Source organism: Mesoplodon bidens, assembly GCF_964165515.1.
Source record: "Mesoplodon bidens genome assembly, chromosome: 5".
Lineage (NCBI taxonomy): Eukaryota > Metazoa > Chordata > Mammalia > Artiodactyla > Ziphiidae > Mesoplodon > Mesoplodon bidens.
In genome coordinates this window covers 125,219,527-125,233,773 of record NC_138161.1, presented here as the reverse complement: position 1 = coordinate 125,233,773, position 14,247 = coordinate 125,219,527, and the positions used below count along the sequence as shown (strand labels likewise).

The 14,247-nt window shown below is 41.0% G+C and overlaps 1 pseudogene across 1 annotated transcript; it reads right to left on the bottom strand.

Annotated features, from left to right (window-relative positions):
- Positions 1–11,400: 11,400 nt before the first annotated feature.
- Positions 11,401–11,862, bottom strand: LOC308618054 (large ribosomal subunit protein uL23-like; annotated as a pseudogene). Its single transcript has one exon. The product of its transcript is annotated as a large ribosomal subunit protein uL23-like (transcript).
- Positions 11,863–14,247: the final 2,385 nt, after the last annotated feature.

Genomic DNA, 14,247 nt, shown 5'->3' with positions numbered 1-14,247 from the left:
GTGACCTATCTCTCACGATCCCAGTACCTGTGGCCTGCCCCCAGCTGTTTATTTGCCCTGTACCGCATTTTCACCCTAGTTCTCTGCTGAGGAAGTCTGGGTCTTGGGCTCACCTGGAACCCGTATTGAATTTTGACAGAAGCCACACTTGGTTTAGACCAGGCTGCTGACTGATCAATGCATGGACCTCAGGGCAGGTCCCTGGATGTGGGTATGAAAGTAAGCACTGCCCAACACGGCTGCTCCTGTACCATGCCCTTCCCAACCCTGGAACTGATTTAGATGACAGGGTCCTGGGCCTCAAGCCTGATGCCATAATCAGATGAAACTAGGGATTTTGAGAGAAGGATGAGTTTGTGGGAGGCATGTGTATACTTGTAGCCAGATGGCAGACTATAGTAGCAAATAGTATTGTCTAAAAGAGCTGCATCAAGAACAACTTTTGGACAGCAGGAAATAAAAATTTTAAGGAAAACCTTAAAAAAATTAAAAAGCTGCATCAACATTTTGGACTCCAAATGTTCTTTCATTACCTTGCCATCGAGAATTAAAATTTATTCTCCTCCCCTTGAAACTCAGAAAGCCTTTGTAGTTGCCTCAATGAATAGAATGCTGTGGAAATGCCACTGCACTGTCAACCTCGAAGGGTAGATTTACAAAGACGGTACAACTTCTACCTGGATATCTTGTGCTGCTCACCCTTGAACCCAGCCACTGGGTGGAGTGACTGTCCAGACTACGAGAAAAGGGAGTGTATAGATGTCCCAGCCAACAGTTCCAGCGGGTAAGGTCTCGGCCAATGGCCAGTAGCAACCACCAAGCATGTGAGGGATGGAACCTTCAGATGATTCTAGACCCCAGCTGTCAACCACTCCCAGGTATTGAGTCTTCTCTCTGAAGTCCCAGACATTATGGAGCAGAGGCAAATCAGTCCTGCTGTTTCCTGTCTGAATTCTTGACCTACAGAATCTATGAGCATAATAAATGGTTGTTCTGAGCCACTAAGTTTGGGGTAATTTGTTACACATTTACAGATAACCACAGCATCCATAAAGAATGCAGGTACCCACGGTGTAACCCTCCTTATAATTTCAACAACTGAACACCAAGAGCAACCTTGAGGGTGAAAGCTGCGTTGAATGATCATCCAGGTGGCATGAGCGTATTTCCAAGAGATGGTTGCACACTAGATTCTAAGCAGAAGAACAAGCTCTTTCTTCCCCTTTCCAAAGATGGGAAGGGCAACTCCAGGACCCCTTTCCACTGCCTGGCTGGAGTAGCAATTTTCCACAGATACATGTATGGACTGGAAACTATGCTCTCCGAAACTCACCCCAAACTTCTCCTCATACCCACAATCCTATGTATCAAGAGACGACTGCCAGCACTGCCAATGTGCCAAATCATAAATGGCACTGCCGTCCCACTGAAGACCTTCACTTGCTTGCCTTGCATCCATTCTCCCCCTTTGATATTGTTACTCCACATTCTCTTTAGGAAATGACCTCGAGGTAGATTGAATGACTGACCACAACTGTCTGCCCCTCCCTATATCCATGCCCTTTGTTATGTGACTTTGCTGTTCCTCCTGCTACTCTGCTACCAGCAAGAAATGTTTCCCAGCCTCGGGGGTCGACGGCTGGGCTATGTGGTTTGCTCTGGCCAATGCATGTGAGTGAAGGTGGCAGAGAGTGCAGGTCTGAGCTTGGGTTCTAAGAAGCAGCAGTTTCCACCTACCTTGCATCCCTACCATCACTACGAGTTTACCACAAGTGGTGAACCTCACGAGAGAAGACTGTAGTTCATCTACCCTGTCCATGGTAGGCCAAGAAAAGCGTTTGTTTTCGGTACCCAGATTCTCAGAAAACCTCTGCTTTCTTTCTGACACCTGGTTATGCTGCCTTTGCTTTAATTCAATCAAGCACTCCATCCTTTCCATAAATTCCTTTTTTGCTCAAGGTAACCTGTATCAGTATCTATTGTTGGCAACTGAAGTACAGTTACTTGTACGGTGAAAGACACATGACTGGGGATGTTTGGAATAAATCTGTCTATTGAAAGAAATCTACATCTAATCCTCCCTAAGCAAAATAGTCTGATTCAGAAGGAGGCAGCTCCAGGGGAAAAAAAGAAAAAAGGCACTGGATTTGAAAAATTCAGCCTTTATAAAGTGCCCTGGGAGATGGGGATAGGGTTGTAGAATGTAAAAGGAACAGACTTTGACCTTAACCAAAAGATCCGTTTGTGCTTATTGCTTATGCATAAGCCTCTACGTTCACAGAATGGGACTTGTACCATGGCTGGTCAATTAAGAGAAAGAAATACTCCATAAATCAGTCACAGGCTTTAGCTCTCTGCTGGCCAACCAAAGTAACTGAATCTTTAATACGTACACACAGCATACAGCATACACACACACACACACACACACGCACAGCAAGACTTCCTAGCAAATGCAGCCAGAGACCAAATTAATCAGAAATACTTGAGTTATTTTACACAGTGTGGCCCAGGCTCAACACTGTGATTATTTCTGGGGCTGTTATATGTTATGTGGTTTTTTTTGAATTTTATTTTATTTTTTTATATAGCACGTTCTTATTAGTTTTCTATTTTAGACATATTAGTGTATATATGTCAATCCCAATCTCCCAATTCATCCCAACACTACCACCCGGCCCCCCGTCACTTTCCCCCCTTGGTGTCCATACATTTGTTCTTTACATCTGTGTTTCTATTTCTGCTTTGCAAACCGGTTCATCGGTGCCATTTTTCTAGATTCCACGTATATGCTTTAATATATGAAATTTGTTTCTCTTTTTCTGACTTGTTTCACTCTCTATGACAGTCTCTAGGGTCCATCCACGTCTCAACAAATGACCCAATCTTGTTGCTTTTTATGGCTAAGTAATATTCCATTGTATATATGTACAACATCTTCTTTATCCATTCGCCTGTCGATGGGCATTTTGGTTGCTTCCATGACCTGGCTATTGTAAATAGTGCAGCAATGAACATTGGGGTGCATGTGTCTTTTTGAATTATGGTTTTCTCAGGTTATATGTCCACTAGTGGGATTTCTAGGTCATATGGTAATTCTATTTTTAGTTTTTTAAGGAACCTCCATACTCTTCTCCATAGTGGCTCTATCAATTTACATTCCCACTAACAGTGCAAGAGGGTTCCCTTTTCTCCACACCCTCTCCAGAATTTATTGTTTGTAGATTTTCTGATGATGCCCATTCTAACCAGCGTGAGGTGATACCTCACTGTAGTTTTGATTCGCATTTCTCTAATAATTAATGATGTTGAGCATCTTTTCATGGGCCTCTTGGACATTCTGTATGTCTTCTTTGGAGAAATGTCTATTTAGGTCTTCTGCCCATTTTTGGATTGGGTTGCTTTCTTAATATTGAGCTGCATGAGCTGTTTATATATTTTGGAGATCAATCCTTTGTCTGTTGATTCATTTGCAAATATTTTCTCCCATTCTGAGGGTTGTCTTTTCGTTTTGTTTATGGTTTCCTTTGCTGTGCAAAAGCATTTAAGTTTCATTAGGTCCCATTTGTTTATTTTTGTTTTTATTTCCATTTCTCTGGGAGGTGGGTCAAAAAAGATCTTGCTGAGATTTATGTCATAGAGTGTTCTGCCTATGTTTTCCTTTAAGTGTTTTATAGTGCCCAGTCTTACATTTAGGTCTTCAATTCATTTGGAGTTTATCTTTGTGTATGGTGTCAGGGACTCTTCTAATTTCATTCGTTTACATGTAGCTGTCCAGTTTTCCCAGCACCACTTATTGAAGAGGCTGTCTTTTCTCCATTGTATATTCTTGCCTCCTTTATCAAAAATAAGGTGACCATATGTGCATGGGTTTATCTCTGGGCTTTCTATCCTTTTCCATTGATCTATATTTCTGTTTTTGTGCCAGTACCACACTGTCTTGATTACTATAGCTCTGTAGTATAGTCTGAAGTCAGGGAATCTGATTTCTCCAGCTCCATTTTTATTCCCTCAAGATTGCTTTGGCTATTCAGGGTCTTTTGTGTCTCCATACAAATTCTAAGATTTTTTGTTCTAGTTCTGTAAAAAATGCCATTGGTAATTTAATAGGGATTGCACTGAACCGTAGATTGCTTTGCACAGTAGTCATTTTCAAAATATTGATTCTTCCAATCCAAGAACATGGTATATCTTTCCATCTGTTTATGTCATCTTTGATTTTTTTCATCAGTGTCTTATAGTTTTCTGAGTACAGGTCTTTTACCTCCTTAGGTAGGTTTATTCTTAGGTATTTTATTCTTTTTGTTGCAATGGTAAATGGGATTGTTTCCTTAATTTCTCTTTCTGATGGTTCATTGTTAGTGTATAGGAATGCAAGAGATTTCTGTGCATTCATTTTGTATCCTGATACTTTACCAAATTCATTGATTAGCTCTACTAGTTTTCTGGTAGCATCTTTAGGATTCTCTATGTATAGTGTCATGTCATCTGCAAACAGTGACAGCCTTACTTCTTCTTTTCCAATTTGTATTCCTTTTATTTCTTTTTCTTCTGTGAATGCCTTGGCTAGGACTTCCAAAACTATGTCGAATAATAGTGGTGAGATTGGACATCCTTGTCTCATTCCTGATCTTAGAGGAAATGCTTTCAGTTTTTCACTTTTGAGAATATTTGCTGTGGGTTTGTCATATATGGCCTTTATTGTGTTGAGATAGATTCCCTCTATGCCCACTCTCTGAAGAGTTTTTATCATAAATTGGTGTTGAATTTTGTCTAAAGCTTTTTCTGCATCAATTAAGATGACCATATGGTTTTTATTCTTCAATTTGTTAATATGGTGTATCACATTTATTGATTTGCATATATTGAAGAATCCTTGCCTCCCTAGGATAAATTCCACTTGATCATGGTGTATGATCCTTTTAGTGTGTTGTTGGATTCTGTTTGCGAGTATTCTGTTGAGGATTTTTGCATCTATATTCATGAATGATACTGGTCTGTAATTTTCTTTTTTTGTAGTATCTTTGTCTGGCTTTGATATCAGGGTGATGGTGGCCTTGTAGAATGAGTTTGGAGTGTTCCTTCCTCTGCAATTCTTTGGAAGAGTTTGAGAAGGATGGGTATTAGCTCTTCTCTAAATGTTTGATAGAATTCAACTGTGAAGCCATGTGGTCCTGGACTTTTGTTTGTTGGAAGATTTTTAATCACAGTTTCAATTTCATTATTGTCATTGGTCTGTTCATATTTTCTAGTTCATCCTGGTTCAGTCTTGGAAGGTTATACCTTTCTAAGAATTTGTCCATTTCTTCATGGTTGTCCATTTTATTGGCATATAGCTGCCTGTACTAATCTCTCATGATCCTTTTTATTTCTGCAGTGTCAATTGTTACTTCTCCTTTTTCATTTCTAATCCTATTGATTTGAGTCTTCTCCCTGTTTTATTGATGAGTCTGGCTACAGGTTTAATCAACTTTGTTTATCTACTCAAAGAACCAGCTTTTAGTTTTATTGATCTTTGTTATTGTTTTCTTTGTTTCTATTTCACTTATTTCTGCTCTGATCTTTACGATTTCTTTCCTTCTACTAACTTTGGGTTGTTTGCTCTTCTTTCTCTGGTTCCTTTTGGTGTAAGGTTAGATTGTTTATTCGAGATTAATGATGTTGAGCATTCTTTCATGTGTTTGTTGGCAATCTGTATATCTTCTTTGGAGAAATGTCTATTTAGGTCTTCTGCCCATTTTTGGATGGAATTTCTTGGTTTTTTGATATTGAGCTAAATGAGCTGCTTCTAAATTTTGGAGATTAATCCTTTGTCAGTTGCTTCATTTGCAAATATTTTCTCCCATTCTAAGGGTTGTCTTTTGGTCTTGTTTATGGTTTTCTTTGCTGTGCAAAAGCTTTTAAGTTTCATTAGGTCCCATTTGTTTATTTTTGTTTTTATTTCCATTTCTCTAGGAGGTGGGTCAAAAAGGATCTTGCTGTGATTTATGTCATAGAGTGTTCTGCCTATGTTTTCCTCTAAGAGTTTGATGGTATCTGGCCTTACATTTAGGTCTTTAATCCATTTTGAGTTTATTTTTGTGTATGGTGTTAGGGAGTGTTCTAATTTCATTCTTTTCCATGTAGCTGTCCAGTTTTCCCAGCACCACTTATTGAAGAGGCTGTCTTTTCTCCACTGTATATTCTTGCCTCCTTTATCAAAGAGAAGGTGACCATATGTGTGTGGGTTTAACTCTGGGCTTTCTATCCTGTTCCATTCATCTATACTTCTGTTTTTGTGCCAGTACCACACTGTCTTGATTACTGCAGCTTTGTAGTATAGTCTGAAGTCAGGGAGTCTGATTCCTCCAGCTCTGTTTTTCTTTCTCAAGATTGCTTTGGCTATTCAGGGTCTTTTGTGTTTTCATACAAATTGTGAAATTTTTTGTTCTAGTTCTGTGAAAAATGCCTTTAATTATTGTTACTTTGATTACTTTGTGTCTCGGTGTGTTTCTCCTTGGGTTTATCCTGCCTGTGACTCTCTGCACTTCATGGACTTGGGTGGCTATTTCTTTTCTCATGTTAGGGAAGTTTTTGACTATAATCTCTTCAAATATTTTCTCAGGTCCTTTATCTGTCTCTTCTCCTTCTGGGACCCCTATAATGCGAATGTTGGTGCGTTTAATGTTGTTCTAGAGGTCTCTTAGAAATGTCTTCATTTCTTTTCATTCTTTTTTATTTATTCTGTTCCACAGCAGTGAATTCCACCATTCTGTCTTACAGGTCACTCATCTGTTCTTCTGCCTCAGTGATTCTTCTATTGATTCCTTCTAGTGTATTTTTCATTTCAGTTGTTGTATTGTTTATCTGTTTGTTCTTTACTTCTTCTAGGTCCTTGTTAAACATTTCTTCCATCTTCTCGATCTTTGCCTCCATTCTTTTTCCGAGGTCCTGGATCATCTTCAATATCATTATTCTGAATTCTTTTCCAGGAAATTTGCCTAGCTCCACTTCATTTAATTGTTTTTCTGGGGTTTTATCTTGTTCCTTCATCTGGTACATAGTCCTCTGCCTTTCATTTTGTCTATCTTTCTGTGAATGTGGTTTTCGTTCCACAGGCTACAGGATTGTAGTTCTTCTTGCTTCTGCTGTCTGCTCTCTGGTGGATGAGACTATCTAAGAGGCTTGTGCAAGCTTCCTGATGGGAGAGACTGGTGGTGGGTAGAGCTGGGTGTTGCTCTGTGGAGCAGAGCTCAGTAAAACTTTAATCCGCTTGTCTCCTGATGGGTGGGGCTGAGTTCCCTCCCTGTTGGTTGTTGGTCTGAGGTGATTCAGCATTGGAGGCTACAGGCTCTTTGGTGGGGCTCATTGCAGACTCTGGGAGGGCTCACGCCAAGGAGCACTTCCCAGAACTTCTGCTGCCAGTGTCCTTGTCCCCGCAGTGAGCCACAGCCACCCCCTGCCTCTGCAGGAGACCCTCCAACACTAACAGGTAGGTCAGTTCAGTCTCCTATGGGGTCACTGCTGCTTCCCCTGGGTCCCAATGTGCACACTACTTTGTGTGTGCCCTCCAAGAGTGGAGTCTCTGTTTCCCCCAGTCCTGTCAAAGTCCTGCAACCAAATCCCACTAGCCTTCAAAGTCTGATTCTCTGGGAATTCCTCTTCCCATTGCTGGACCCCCAGGTTGGGAAGCCTAACCTAGGGCTCAGAACCTTCACTCCAGTGTGTGGACTTCTGTGGTATAATTGTTCTCTGGTTTGTGAGTCACCCACCCAGTGGTTATGGGATTTGATTTTATTGTGATTGCACCCCTCCTACTGTCTAATTGTGGCTTCTCCTTTGTCTTTGGATGTGGGGTATCTTTTTTGGTGAGTTCCAGTGTCTTCCTGTGGGTGATTGTTCAGCAGTTAGTTGTGATTCCAGTGCTCTCGCAAGAGGGAGTGAGTGCACGTCCTTCTACTTTGCCATCTTGAACCAATCCTTCTGTTATGTTTTTATAGAAGTTTCAACAAGACTTGCTATGTCTCCCAAGTGTAATCATCACTTCATTCTTTTCATGTTTCTCTCAGCTGTTACCCTTGGCTTTGGGGTAACTGTGTGGAATTTCATGGCCCAAGCCAGCATGCTGGCCTGTCTGGCATTCCCATTTCTCAAGCCTGGCAGGCAATGGAAAATGGGATTCGGTGAGTACACTTGGTCATTCCTCCTGCAGGAAAAGCATCCATCATCTGTTGCTTTTTCTTCCTTTGCCACTGAGATCTTTCCTCTTATTTAAAAGACATGAGATTTTATTGAATCTTAATGTTAATACAATGCACTAAAATTTGACCTTATGTTCTCATTTTTCATTTCATGAAAAATAGAGCAAAATAAGCAGAAAATGGATTCTTAGTAGGTTCACCTCAAAATACCTCCAGTTCTGGGTTTCAGGATCCTGAAATGCATTAAATATCCAAAGCTAACGGGGGAAAAAAATCCCAAACGTAAGCCCATAATAAGAGACATATTTTAAGACTGTTTTATAAGACTTTGTCCTTAAACCCTTCCCTTGTACACTGTTGGTGGGAATGTAAATTGGTGCAGCCACTGTGGAGAACAGTATGGAGGTTCCTCAAAAAACTAAAAATTGAACTACCATATGACCCAGCAATCCCACTCCTGGGTACGTATCTGAAGAAATCTGAGGTGGATGGAGAAATAGGAAGTGAACTGAGATAATACAGTGTCATGAAAAATACAGAAGAAAAATGTTCAAGAAAGGGGAAATGATCTTCAATATGAAATGGCCTGTATATAATACTGTCCCCTTCTCAAAGACTCATTCAATTAAAATACCTTTCTCCCAAAAGTGATCATTTCTACGCAGCTTTCTACAGTGTCAAGTCAAAAGAATTCCACCTGTTCTTAGATCTTTTCTTTTTTTCCCTTCTGCTCCAGGGCAAGGTCCCACACCTAAAACAGAGTTAGTATGCAAAATGATGTTTTCAACCACCAACTTGCCCCTGAGCAGATGAGGTGGGACAGAATCTTCTACATGATCTCAAAATCCTATCCCATCTGCTGCTTTCTTTGGTGGCATTTGGAACTGTCCAGAGGATCCAGGTCACATGGGCATCACTTACCTCCCCAAAGCAGTGGGGAAGTGAGTAGCGAGAGCGCAAAGGTGCCACGACAAGCAGAAAAACTTCCCTGGGTGAAGAGATGAAGGGAAGTCAGGATATATGACACAGTTTCCTGAACCTCCCTCTCAAAGCTGTAAATCTGAAATTGAATCCACTTTATGGTTCCAACATCATCACTGAAGCCAAGATTGCTCCTAAGTTACCCAACTTGTATTGCAGATGACAATGTGCAGGGTTAGTGATTTTGCTTTAAAAATAAATAAGTAATTGTTCTCCTTCCTTGAAAAGATGAAATAGTGAATAGGCAGGGTACACTACTTTTTAATTTGGGGAACATCTGTCAGCCAGAACCTTGTCAGGGAAATTGCAATGTCAGACTGAGAAATGCTTTAATTCTCCATGGCAGAAGAGGTGTGTGACAGCGAAGCTTGATCTAGCTGTCCCGAGAGCCCTGCAGGAGGCCCTGAATCACAGAACAGCAGGAGCTTTGAGATGTCCTTGATTTCAGAGCTCCCTACAACTTCTGAAGTGCTCCATCACCCCTCCCACACTGGGTGACCTTGCTCGCTGAGCGAGTTCCCCACATCATCCCCTAGAGACAGGGATTAAGAATGCTGTTATGAAAGAGAAAGACAAATACCATATGATAACACTTACATGTGGAATTTAAAATATGACACAAATGAACCTATCTATGAAACAGAAACAGAATCACAGAGATAGAGAACAGACTGGTGGTTGTCAAGGGGGAGAGGGTTGGGGGAGGGCTGGAGTGGGAGGTTGGGGTTAACAGATGTAAGTTTTCTTTTTTTTTTTTTTTTTTTTTTTGCGGTACACGGGCCTCTCACTTTTGTGGCATCTCCCGTTGCGGAGCACAGGCTCCGGACGCGCAGGCTCAGCGGCCATGGCTCACGGGCCCAGCCGCTCCGCGGCATGTGGGATCTTCCCGGACCGGGGCACAAACCCATGTCCCCTCCATCGGCAGGCAGACTCTCAACAACTGCACCACCAGGGAAGCCCAGATGTAAGCTTTTATATAGAGAATGGATGAACAACCAGGTCCTACTGTATAGCACAGAGAACTATATTCAATATCCAGAAAAGAATATGAAAAACAATGTATATATACGTGTAACTGAATCACTTTGTTGTACAGCAGTAATTAACACAACATTGTAAATCAACTATACTTCAATTTTTTTAAAAAAAGATACACACAGAAAAGAACACTGTTATTTTACATTTTCCACCAGTGGCAGTAAAGTTCCAAAGTAAATATGGAGGATGGCAGCCAATATCACAGACCTGAGACAGTCTACTCCTAGAAAAGGGAGGGTCTTGTGATTTAGAGTGAGTGCTTTTGCTCAAGGGCAAAAAAATGTCTCAGACAAGAAGAGCTCCAACTTGATGCCCCAAGTTGAAAAGAAAGTCAGATGGGCAAGGTCCACTGTGGTACTTCTAAAGGAGATGGAGAAGCAATTGCTTCCACTCCAATGCGACAGCCATGGAAATAGCACCCTGGCCTCCTGGTCCCTCAAACACATCAGCAATTGAATCATGCCAGCCATGCTCCCCACCCCTGTGCTAGCAGGGTCTTATCTTACCTTCCTGACATGGTGCAAATCCTATCCTCCTTACAAGGCTTTCTTATGTTTCTGGCCTACAGGCATGACTTTCCTCTGAATCTCTACAGTATTTTTAAACTGCAGGATTCATCTTAGTTCTGCATCCTACACGCACTGTCTTAGATGCTGCAGGTGAACGTCTGTTCTCTGCACCCAGATCATAAACCCCTGAGGACACCAGCTCTCTTGGGATGACTTCTTATCACCTACAGCTTTAGCTCCAGGCCACACCACCAAGTCCTCCTAATCGCCACCACCCAAGGCTGGAGGTTATGCAGAGACATTTGGCAAGACACAAGCAATAAAAAACAAAAGGCTCAAAGAATTTTCTTTTACTATTTAAAAGAAATGCGCATTTAGCTCCATTAACACTTTGCCAATTAAATTCATGCTGTTAATATCCGTGAAGAAAGAAACTCCACTTGAGGAAAAGATAGTTTCTAAGTCTTTCACAAAGTCCAAGAAAGAATGTCTTAACATAGAACCACTTTTTTTCCTTCATCATCAAAATGACCATAATTTCCACCAGATGATGTTTATCAGATCAGATCACCTGTCATTCTAAGTAGGATGGAAATGTGCCTTCCTTCTTTCCTTCCTCCCTTCCTTCCTTCCTCTCTTTCATTTTTAAGAGTGAAAATTTTCATATTTAGGATGAGCTGGCTGGACTCAGCTTAGATGACCCCAATTTTGTTGGCAACATCCAAAGCATCATAGTCAGGAACCAGTGGACCATATGCCTTCTTCTCTCCATCAGTCCTGATCAGGGCATTGACCTTGGCCGGGTCAATACCATAGAGATTTTTCACAGCCTGTTTAATCTGGTGCTTGTTGGTGTTGACATCCACAACGAACACAAGTGTGTTGCTGTCTTCTCTCTTCTTCATGGCTGACTGGGTGGTGAAGGGGAACTTAATGATGGCATTGTGGTCAAGCCTGTTTCTCCTAGGGGTGCTCTTTCGAGGATACTTGGGCTGCCTCCTGCAATGTTTTGGGCCGCCAGAAGGTAGGTGACATCTGGATTTTTTTGTGTGTGGCTGTGGACGCCTTTCAACACTGCTTTCTTGGCCTTCAAACCCTTTGTTTGGCTGCAGTTTTGGGAGGGGCGTGGTTTCCTTCTTCGCCTTCAGCGCCATCTTCGTGAAAAGGGTGTCTTTCTTTCCTTTTCATAACAGTGCCAGGAGCTGTTCTAGATTCTGAGATTACTGTGGTGAATAGGACAAAAACTCTGCCCTCATGGAACTGACATTCCAATAGGAGAAATAAGACAATACCTGTATGAATAAGTAATGATAATCAGGTTGCGATCTGTGCTACGGAGAAAGATTAATTAGGGAAAGGAACTAGAGAAAAATGGGAGAATAAAGAGACACAGTGATCAGATGACATTTGAATGGAAACTTGAAAACAGTGAGAGAGCCAGCAGTGCTCAAGTAAAGAGCACCCAGACAGAGGGAACAGCAAGTGCAAAGGCCCTGGGGCCTATCTCATTTGGTGTGTATAAGGAATAATCCAGAGCAGCAGAATGAGCAAGGAGTACAGGAGATCCTTCACCAGGAACCAAATCAGTGGTGCCTTGATCTTGGACTTCAGCCCCCAGAACTGTGAGAATAATGTCTGTTGTTTAAGACACACAGTCTATGACATTTGTTATAAAGGCCTAACACAGGTGTTAAGGAAATACCAAAGGTGCACAAAGGATGGTGTGACCACACAGAAGTGGAGAAAAACCTCCCAGAGAAGATGACCTTTAGCAGGTGCTTTTAGTCACTTCTACCTCTTAAAGTTCTATCATTTAATGGAAGTTCTGACTGAGATTACTTAGTGCAAGTTCATTGTTCTTCAAAACCATGATATTCTTATGTATACATTTTTATTTTATAGTCTTTGCATGAATGCCCAGAATTCACATCACATCTGGCTTCATTAAGATATTTTTGCATCTCTTTTTATTCAATAAATGTAATAGCATTTTTTGAACTTCAATTAATTCAGTGATCATTGAATCTACCTCTTTTATAAAGTAACTGTTATGAGTATGTTCCTTGGGAGGAAAACTCTCCAAGAATAGACATTCTTATGAAATATATTTTGTCCTGTGCTCATTTTATTCATTCTTCTGCCTAAAGCCCGTTAGCCATGTAAGTCCTAAGAAGGAAAAAGGGGTCAAAGCCCTTCTATTAAAATATTTTCTGTGCTAGAAACCCAACAGCCTTTTTAGCAAGTAAGAGAAATCGAACAAGGAGAAATAAATTTGTCTTCTCCAAAGTAAAGAAGCAGGAGGTGAGTTTCTCAAGTGGGCTAAATTAAGGCTTCTGGAGCCGAAGTTTACATCGCAGTTTTACAGATTTTGTTGATGGAAATGTGTTTGTTGTTTAGCTTCATTTTGATACCTTGTCCCACAGTAAGGAAAGTCACACTGCTTGCAATACTGAGAAACTTATTAGAATCCTGCGGTGTTTGCCAGCTTCCATTTTCACACAGTAGAGCCAATGTGAGGGGAAGGATGGAGCTGCAAACAGGAAATGTGAAACCCCTGCAAGAATTCACGGCTGGAGATGGCAGCGCCAGGCTGCCAGGAAGCACCTTCACACCTTGGCATCCTCCTCCTCAAAAAAAAAAAAAAAAAAAAAAGGTAATTTCAGGGCTGGTCTTGCCTGGAAAATTGCATCTAGAGTTGAGGTTTTAGCGGAGGATTGGAACTGCACAACAGAGTTAAGAAACTGCTGTGGAAATGCCAACAGATTTTTAGATTCATTTTAATGATTTCAGCTTACTTCAAAGGGCCTTTGAATCATCAGATTGTTTCAAAATGCCAAGTAGGACTGCTGGGCAATGGGGTTGAAGTGAGAAAAAGCCACGCTAAGTCAATAAATGTGTTTGTCTTTATTCAGTTCTTTGTGAGGCATCTTTGCCAATATTCCTAACAGGCACACTAGGAAAACCTACTACAAAAATCACAGAGGTGCAAAAATCACACCAAAAATCAATTAGAGACGTAAGCTTTGGGAAATATAAATTGCAGCAGATGAAAAAATTAGATTAAAATTCCCAGAAGTACTAGAGAAAACTACAGATCCACACCAAAGAGAGAAGCCAGTGGATAACCAATAAAGTAAACAGATAATTAAAGGGGAAAAGTCCTACAATAACATTTCATTTTCTATTGAAGAAAAAAGAAGAAGCTCTTTAGCATGTGGATCTGTCCACATGGCTTAAAACTACAACACTGGCTGGAGAAAATGTCACAAGTGAACATTCTGAGTTTCCTAATGACACTCATCTGTTCCACTGGGTTACAGAGTCTCCAAGGAGAGAGCTATATGCTTATGAATGACAAATCTATACTGTTTGGTAGAGGAAAACTGCCTTTTCTCCCATTTCCTTTGATCGGCTATTTTAACCTAAGAATGTAAGATTGGTATAGTTTTCCAAGTGTCAACCTGATTCAGAAGAAAACTCTGACTCAACCAATATCTGTCTAAATAATTCTTGCTAATATAGGCCCTAAGGTCTCGCCG